We start from the raw sequence: 10,103 nt of genomic DNA, 5'->3' as shown, positions 1-10,103 counted from the left end.
TTTGAATTTAATGTGAAGGATTTTGTTTTGTTTTTTAATGCAAATAGGTGTGTATGGAGAGGGAATGTAATAATTTCTTCCCTGTTGCAGTCCTGCCAAAAATCCCTCCAATGATGCTGGTATTTGCCTTGGGAGGAAATCCCCTGCTGGCACCCCCCACCTAGTTAATATAATTTAAATATTAGATTACTGCAGTGTGTTATACATGGGGCTGCCACTGAAGAAGGTTCGGAAACTTCAGTTGGTGCATAATTCAGTAGCCAGGTTGTTCACTGGGACAAGATGATTTGAGCATATAACACCAATCCTGGCCGACTGCACTGGCTGCCAATTAGTTTCTGAGCCCAGTTCAAAGTGCTGGTTTTGACCTATAAAGCCTTAAATGGCTCAGGATGCCAGTACCTCAAGGATTGCCTTCTCCCCACATGAACCAACCCCAGACCCTACAACCATCACCTGAGGCCCATCTTCGTGTGCCTTCTCCACATGAGGTCCAGAGGGTGGCAACATGAGAATGGGCTTTTTCTGCAGTGGCTCCCTGTTTGTGGAACACTCTCCCCAGGGGAGGCTCACTTGGCACCATTATTATATATCGAGGTGCATTTTCCCTCACTTGGTTTTAATGTATCTGTGTGGATCTTGGTTGGTTGGTTGGTTGGTTGGTTGGTATGACACTCTGGGTTGCCTTGGACAAGATAAAGCAACTAATAAATTTAACAAATAATATTTTTAAATTAAACAGTAGGTTAAATGCAAGGATGCATTTAATATCAGATCTAGTTTAGCTCTAAGTACGTAGCCATTTGCACAGCAGTATGCTTTTGAAATGGCTGCAGTTCTGGGAAAGGCTGGGCGAAATAACTAGTTCAGATGATATGCCCCTTCAAATGATTTATTTCTGGATATTATTCTTGTGAGGAGCACAAACTGGAACAAATTGTTAAAGGCTGTGTCTGTACTTGTGATAGACTTACTAATTTATCAGTACAGCTTGTGATGTAGCGCTGAGATTGTCAATGGGGAACTTAATATTTCTCACCCTTCTTCAGAGGGTTACTGTAATGTGAGGCAGATCCATGTATGATTCTGCAGTCTGGTACATAGGCACCAGTGTTTGGAACCATGACATAAATCTCCAAGGATACATTGCCAAACACCCATTTATACACTCAAATGAGGGCTAGAAACAGTTTTGTGAAAGGAAGGAAGGAAGAAAACAGAAAAGCTTGGGAGACCCCTAACTTTGTGCTGTAGGCCAGGCACATGCACAAAGCTGGCATTGCTTTCAACTCAAAAGTGTCTGGCAACAGTGAAGAGAAAATGGGCACATCATTTCAACACTGCTGTAGATCTGCTAATTAAAAGAAGTGTACAACTGATGACAATACAGCTGCCCAAAGTTAATCCATTTTAACAACATAGGGAGTGTTTTGACACTCAACCTTTTGCAGCATGTCAGCTGAATGGATCAGAACTTGGCAAGCACTGCTAGAACCTAATTTGCTGCAATGATTAATGTTTTCTTCTACTTTGCTCTTTCATATCTGGTGTATACCTGTGAACGTATCATAAATCAGAGCTTACCTGTCATGAACCAGAGCTTAGCAGTCTTCATTCTTCAAAAATCCAGTAATCACAGGAATTGGCAGCTCAGTCCTCTCGCTCTTTAGCTGTAATGAGGCAAATAGCAGTGTATTAGCTGACTCCCTTCTTCCCAATATATAAAAAAATTCACACAGATGGCAAAACTGCAACTGGACAATAAAATATTGCAATTGGACAATAAAATATGGTCCATGCAATCCAGAGAATGCCACACACCAATGTAAGTAAGTAAGTAAGTAAGTAAGTAAGTAAGTAAATACCTGAGACCTCAGCAGTTAATTGTGCACTTAAATCATACTGGTTGTATCAACAGGTGTTGCTCAGCTGATGGTGTAGCTTCCATTAGCAAAATGGGGAAGAAAGTCATTTCCAGCTATTTCCTCACCTACCCACCCAGAGCAGATTTAGGGTGGTACAGGGGCTGCAGCCGGGAGAATTAATTGCCAAAAATTGTTTACCATCATGTTCTGTTGACAGAAGCCTTACCACGAGACAAGCAACAGTATTGGACACACCCCTATCCTAAATGTGCCTAAAATCTCTATCTTTACTCTCAGGTACCTATTATGTTGAGATGTGGGTGGCACTGTGGGTTAAACCACAGAGCCTAGGACTTACCGATCAGAAGGTCAGCAATTTGAATACCCGCGACAAGGTGAGCTCCCATTGCTCGGTCCCTGCTCCTGCCAACCTAGCAGTTCGAAAGCACGTCAAAGTGCAAGTAGATAAATAGGTGGGAAAGTAAACAGTGTTTCTGTGCGCTGCTCTGGTTCGCCAGAAGCGGCTTAGCCATGCTGGCCACATGACCCGGAAGCTGTACGCCGGCTCCCTTGGCCAATAAAGCGAGATGAGTGCCGCAACCCCAGAGTTGGTTACGACTGGACCTAATGGTCAGGGGTCCCTTTACCTTTACCTTTTACCTATTATGTTCGGGTTCTTTGATTTAATAAAGGTTGTCTTCTCTTTCTTTCATTGCAATGTTATTCTTTGTCTTTTGAGGGATGCCTGAGAACTCATTTGAAACAAAAGGCAAATTATAAATCTTCAGATAAATAGGAATGGATATTTTCATCTTGCTTTGTATCAGGGAATTTCAGAATGACTGTTTTGCTAACAATTACTAAGCTTCTGAAACTTTGTACACTGCACTTTTTTCTAGCGCAAAAAACCATGACGCTTAATTGATGTCATCCTTATAAGCTGACCTTTCCTTGGTCCTGGTTCAAACAAAGTACTACAAACTGTTATGGCCTATTTCTGATGCAGGTAAACTTGATAATTCAAATTCTTGGGGGCTTGATTTTCTCAAGGGTTTTTCAAGAATCCACATGGAACACTTGAAGACCCCATTCTTACCGTATTTTTCCATCTATAAGACGCCTCCTATTTGGGGGGACCCAGATTTAAGAAAATGGGGGAGATGTATCCATGCATAAGACACCCCCTAGTTTTTGACATTATTTTTAGGGGGGGACCTAATCTTATACACAGAAAAATACGGTACTTTTTATTGGAAGCCACTTTTCAGTCTTTATGAAGAAAAGTGGGCTAACAGCTTCTCAAGTAGATGAATAAATAGACCAGTGCATAAATGAGGAATCTATGACTGAATAACTGCTGTCACTCTGCTGAGTTGCCTTTGCTGGCAAGACTTGGAAAACAAGTTTTTCTACAACACATTGCATTTCATTGTCAAGCACAGATGAGTAGAATATTCAATAGAAGGGTAGCATATGTTAGGAGGACTATATTGCTACAAGAAAAATGCCTTTGAGCAGAGAAATCATTTTTAAAAGTTTGGGTGGGGGGAAGAAAAATTGTTCTGGATATGCAATGTTGCTGGCACAGAATAAAAAGCATCTCCACCTGGTTACTGTAATGGAAAATGAGAGATAATGCCAAAGCATGACAAGATGTGTTTTTCTCTGACATGTGCCTGGGAGGAAAAGGATAAAATTGCATGCTATAAATAATGTCTCTGAAGTGAGTGCAAAGTAGTTAATCCTGCCTATATTTCATCTTTAACCGACCTTGGAATAGTCTATGCAAACTAATTAATCCGAGCAGTTTAGAAAAGCTAAGTCTTGAAGGCATGTGATGCCTCAGTAAAATACTACTGGATTCTGCTATTGTTGTACAGAATGAATGGTGCCTCCTAGTTTGGTTATTGCTTAATTCAATGAGCTATTGATAGAATATGACATTCTTTTTTATTCAATTGTTTATGACAAATTTTTGTGTCGCTGTTGGCAGAAGACCTTACTGACATACCTTCCCTGAAGACTTTCAACCTGTAGGCCTGACTTGACCTTGAGGTCAAGAAGCCTTTGGTATTTTGCCCAATGCCTCAAAACAGGTCATTCCACACTTGTCTTATTGCCAGATGCCAGTAGGGACACTATCAATGGAGAGGGCTGTAACTGAAGCATGAAGTCTAGAAGAATGTTTGAGTGATTGCAATCAACTTGCTCAACTTAAGGAGCACTTGAGCATAGAGTCGTACCTCGAGTTATGAACACTGTGGGTTGCGCGTTTTCAGGTTGTGGACCGCGCCAAATCTGGAAGTACTGGAACAGGTTACTTCTGGGTTTCGGCGTTCGTGCATGCGCAAAAACACAAGATAATATCACACGCATGCGCAGGAGTGCCAAATCGCATCACACGCGTGCACAGACGCAGCACTTCAGGCTGCAAACGCTGCGGGTTGCGAATGTGCCTCCTGCACAGATCACGTTCTCAACCCAAGGTATGACTGTATATATTTTAGCCCTGGCCACTTGTTCATGCCATGCACTCTTATACCAAAGTTCCCATTTGTGTGCTCTAAATGCACTAAACCTGAGGAGGGACCAATGTAGCTACAGAGCGTACACCTGGCTGGGTCTATTTTACATCTAGTTGTATGGTGTGATTAGCTGCAGTTACTCAGAATTCCATCCTGCATTGTAGGTGTGGCTATAAAGAAGGTGGGGGAGTCATTTTTATGTCTATTGACACTTATGTCTAAAGGAGCTTTTAAATTTACTCCACCTCTTCTGAAGGCATATGGTGAGATTCACCTAATGAGCCCTGTCAGCATAATCCCTGTACGTGGACTTCTGCTTGTGCAATGGAGCTTTCCTCCTCTCCTCCCTCTGCATGCCCCCCTCCTTTTGGCTTGGCGGGGGGGGGGGCGGGTGTTGTGAGAACTCTCCGAACAGCACATGAAGAGAGGAGAAGAAGAGTGTTCTATCTGGCAACCTGAAATGCTCGCCAGAATTTTACGGAATTCAAACTGAAAATTGAAAATTTTAAAGAATTCAAATTGCAATACAATAACATACAATATAAGAAATAAAAGAAGCAATTAAAATACAAAAAAAATCATACAGCATCTAGCACAGTAGGCTACAGTTGCTATAACAGGGGGGAAAAACATGAAGTGGTCTGCCAAGATCCTCTGCAATTTTGAAGTGGTCCTTGAGGAGAAAGTTTTGGAACCGCTATCCTAGACGTTTGACATTTCGTTATTTGACTCCTAATGTTAAGAAATATTTTATTGTTGGATCCTCCTTCCTTTAATATCACTTATTACTAAACAACACAGGAAAGATAAAACACTAGGACTAAAATGTCTTCCAGATGTACCCTGTAGTCATGACCAAAGTTGCTAAACCAAGGCCCACCTTGGAGACCAAAACCAAAATCAGCAACAATGGGGCCAGCAGGTTCCAGAATATTAGCAGTACTTATTATACCAAAGGCACCATGTTGGCTAAATCTGTTTTAGGGCATTTTGTGGAATTAAAATGAAAGAACACTCCTGGAGCCTGTTGTCTGGTATGGGTGGGGAGGAAAGAAGGTGTCAGTGCAATGCTGGGCTTTGCCTTGCTGTTGACAGCTCCTAACGATGTTTCACGCCTAATCCTATATTGAAGGGGGGTGGAATCTGCCCCCTTCTCACCTTTAGCTACATTTCTGTAAATATGACAGGGTGGTCAAGAAGTGACAAGTCAAAGTGGAATGTCAAAAGCAGCTGTAAAAAGATGCAAAACCACACACAAAAATGAGAAAGATACTGTTGCTCATCATTCTTAGCAGCTGTCCTCATTTTCTTAAGGAGCCAAAAAGAAACCCACAACAGTGAGTCATCTCGCATTTGCATCCTTAGCAGTGAAGGATGATAATTTATAGAATTACCATTTTGCAATCTGCATATTGAATATGGAACAACTTCCAGTCACTAGTTCTAGTCCTTCTTCTGTTCTCACATATTAAAGTGGATTAGAATTTTCACTATATGTGTAAACAGGTGTTCAAATGATAACTGAAATCCACTTTTTCCTATCCTTTGACTTACATTTTACAAAGAGAAGAGCTAAATCACATTAAAGGGAAATTAAATGTGATTAACTTCCATCAGGTTATATTGTAGTAAGCAGGCCTACCACTTGATCCTATGCATGCTTAGTGAGGAAGACATTGGTCAGACTCTACCTTAATAGTGATTACTCTCAAGTGTTCATAGGACTGAAGCTTTAGTGGGTAAAACAGATTTATGGAAAAAGTAATCATTTGGTTTGACTATTAAGAAGTCTGTAGTTCTATACCCTACCCAATGACAGGAAGAAGGACCCATGACCTACAATGGGAGATACAAGGCGCTGAAAAAATTATATGCTTACTTTTGACACAATGTGCGTACACTAGAAACGTGGTCTTTACTCCTCAGATGGGCGAGGTATAAATAATAAATTATTATTATTATTTGTATGAACTTATCTGATTATCTGTTTGATGAATGGGCATTAATGTTGTACATTTCCCCATGAATTAAAAAGGAAATAACAACTCAAATTTGGTCATGAAGGTCAGTATTGCCAGCTTTACAAGTGAAGATGTACTGTTTGTACTATTTGTTTCAGCTGTTGAATGGTTAGCCAAGTAGATAGTCTATGACAGGTGCCCCTTTGAGTTTGGTGCCTCAGGCATCTGCATGGTTCATCTATTCCTAAATCTGGCCCTGAACATCCTGTCTTGCTCCTTCAAGCAGCAAGCTGATAGGGGACAATTATCCCCACAATATCTGAACATCGTGAGGAAAACTCCTGGAGTTGTTATGGAAAAGATGACACCTCTTAATAAAATTCTCACTCACCCTGTAGGTAAATTCAGAAGCAGAAGGAGACCATTCACACTAAGTTGTACATGGCACCAGCTATTATTGGTATATCCCAGGACAAACAGCTGATGCAGCCACATCCTTAGAAGATACTAACAATAGAAAATCAGCAACTGGGTTAGTTTCATGGCATCCTACATAGTAGCCAATGCAACTGAATGTCGTGTTTTTGCTGAAAACAACTCTTTGTTGTTTGAGCCAAAAGAACAGGACAAAGCTCATTAATTCTGTTCAAAATTGCTCTGCCCTCCACACACATTGTTTGGCTGGATACCTCTGTCTCTAAAATGAGTTTTATCCACTAGAAACCTGTAACGTGTTATCAGCTATTAATTGGAATGCTCCTTGGAGTTACAGGAGATAAAGAGGCTGATGATAATAGATTGGCCCAACATCACATACATTTTTTAAAAAATCACATTGTCGGTTGCTATTAGATAGGTCAGATCAGTTGAGCTGCTGGATTTATTAATATTATGCATGGATCCATCTCCCTTCATTTACCCAGAAGAGATAGCTTCCATAATTACGGTATTTCAGATTCATTAAATTTATTTCGGCTAGTCTTGTCTCATCACCAGAGACACCTATGAGAATAATCACTTCATACATTTCTGTATTTTGATAAATATTAACCCTGTTAGATCAGACCAAAGGCCCATCTAGTGCAGTATCCTGCTTTCACAGTGGCCAATGAGATGCATATGGGAAGCCCTAAGGAGGTCCTGAGGGCAACATCACTTGCCCCACTTGTGAGCTTTATCATACTGCCTCTGGCATAAGTACTAGAACATATCTATCATGGCTATTAGTCACTGACAGCCGTATCTGTTACAAATTTGCTAAACTCCCTTTAAAGCCAGCAAAGTTCCACATCTTGTGGAAGTCAGTTCCATAAGTCAACTACGTGCTATGTGAAGAAGTACTTCCTAAATTTCCAACATTCAGCTTCTACTACTATGAGGGAATCTGCAAGGTTGTGGCTCTGGACACTCGTGAAAACTTAATGTTGCTTAAAGGAAAATGCAGGAAAGACAGGAAAAACCAGGTGGGCTGCTCACAGTAAGGGCAAAATCAGACACTACTTTAACTGCCTCATTAGCTCCCAGGCCTGGATGCTTTAGCTAAGAGGACAGTTTTTATCAGGGCCACAGTGCACAGAGTGGGGAGGGAGGCTGAATCTTTCACTCCTAACCTGTAATTTCAATCACACACACGCTGAAAGTAATAGCCATTTTTAAAAGCTCCCAATGAAGCCAGGCATGGTTGCTAACCACCCAATAAAGAAAAATACTGTTTGTCCTATCCTGCCTCCCCTCACACTTTTTTTTTCTGAAATAGAAGAAGTTATAGAACAGCACAATCTCTCATGCTTAACAAAAGTGTGTTTATGCATGGGTTGCTATGTTTGGAAATAAAAAGACCCACAGGTTTCAGTAGATTGGATCTTCCATCAAGTGGGGCAGAATAATATATTTTAGTTTTGCCACCTGTGAGTTAAACCAATTCTCTATAACTGAAGGTCTGGGAAATGTTACTGAATGTTGTGTGTGTGTGTCTCTCTCTCTCTGTGTGTGTGTTAACGAATATGTGTTTTATAGTCTTTTCTCCCTCACCTTCTCAGGCTCTGCCGTTCCTTTAGCTTGTAATAATGCTAGTAACTTCACCACCCAGGTCTGGCTCTCTGTTTTTCTCCAAATAATTTGTGTTGATAAACTCCAGTTCCACTTGACAATTTACCACTGGAAGAGAGAGAGAGAGGCTCAGCCTTTCTGAATGACTAGCATGAAAGCAGCACATGAAAGTAATGTATGTCATCAATGAAAGTGGGCCGCCCTGGCATTTTATTTCCTTCTGGCATTAATACAAGTTTCTAAAGAGTTAAATATACTTTATTATATGCTGCAGGCAATGATTGGTACATAAAGATCAGACCACATGGTAACCCCCCCTCAAAGAAAAACCCTCCTTCGGGGCTACACATTTGTTTCTAATTTGGTGGTTAGCAAAAATGCTTCTATTTATGCTTCTCATTAAGGACCATAGTGCTTCAGATCCAGGAAGATGAGGGCTCCTTCCTTCCATTACATTTTAAGAAAAGCAGTATGGTCTCAGAAATGCATCTCCTTTCTTCCTCTTGCTCTCCCCTCCCCACATCTTAGCACACTTATTTTCAAAACAGCCATCAGTAGCCAAGCTATTAGTGAGTCTGTGAGAAGTGAGTCCTGTTATTCCATTGGTCCTATAAGCAACAACTAACAAGATGGGACAATAGTTTCCCAAACATTATCTTTAACACTATGAACTCATGGCCCAGTTATATACTCCAAGGTACACTATTAGTGACATATAAGAGGTAGCTAAGGACACAGAGTAGACCCACTGAAATTAATAGGCATGCCTAGTTTTCATCGATTATTTTCAATGGTCAACCCTGTGTAGAATTTCATTTGATACAACCCAATATCTAACATAGCATTTCATAGCAGCTTTTTATATCAGTAAGTGCTCCAGACAGAAAACTGTTGTAAGTGGAAGTATAATATCGTTTTAGGTGGTGCAGTGGTACTAAGCATGCATGTGGCTCTGCCTCACTTGTCTAATGTAGAACGCCATGTTAGCCTCTGCCCATCTGGTGTCATGTGTGGCAAAATTGGTGGCTTCATTGGACATAAGACCAGTAGATACAATTACTCCAGAAGAAATTGTATGAATAATGCTAGATTAAAAGTATTCTAGATACTGCATGTGCGTATGTCTTCAAACCTTATTAAGTAGCCTTACATGCATTTGTTTTTCTCTGAGCGGTTATTATTTTACCTAAGATTATCTGCATTTTTGTGACTGTTTCATGAGAAAAATTAAGGCTGGGAATGTCAGATTATCTGTAAACGGAGGAGTTTCTTGTGCTGGAAGGATGCCAGAGATGAAGGAGTCTAAAGCATGCTTGGATCAGATAATCAACATACAGAGAGTGGGAGGTAAGCAACAACCAGATACACTTGGCAAAGAGTTTTACAGAATTTTATCCTCTGACAACTCTTTCTTGCTATTTGGATCTTCACTTGCTCTAAAATATGGTTTTCTGCTTTCTAAAATCAATTACATTGTGTGGTTCTAGGGTGGAGATTGGGAAATGGCATATACGTCTCTCTTTCTCTCTCAACTTAGGGATTGGTTGACAGTGGTTTGTAAAAAGAGTTGGTGCTCGCAACGGGCTTGGAAAAGAATAAAGAGAGACAACACCCAGCACTGGAATGGAAATAGGCCACAGCTTCATTAAATCCCCAAACAGTTTGGCAATAGAAGGCAAGGACCCAAATGATGGATAATGAAA

The 10,103-nt window shown here is 40.7% G+C and overlaps 1 long non-coding RNA gene across 2 annotated transcripts in view; it reads right to left on the bottom strand.

Annotated features, from left to right (window-relative positions):
* Positions 1–603: 603 nt before the first annotated feature.
* LOC309348275 overlaps positions 604–10,103 on the bottom strand; it is a 158,372-nt gene continuing 148,872 nt past the window's right edge. The window contains exons 4-5 of one of the 2 annotated variants that reach the window (XR_014159321.1): positions 8,383–8,508; positions 604–1,670 (exon numbers count right to left, since the gene is read on the bottom strand). This is a non-coding gene — a long non-coding RNA (uncharacterized lncRNA). The remainder of the gene's footprint in view (positions 1,671–8,382; positions 8,509–10,103) is intronic. The other variant, XR_014159322.1, reaches the window with a different exon arrangement.

This window comes from Podarcis erhardii (assembly GCF_964252035.2).
Source record: "Podarcis erhardii genome assembly, chromosome: 8".
NCBI classification, from domain to species: Eukaryota; Metazoa; Chordata; class Lepidosauria; order Squamata; family Lacertidae; genus Podarcis; species Podarcis erhardii.
Note: the sequence above shows the minus strand (reverse complement) of the source record. Positions and strands in the feature narration are given on the sequence as shown.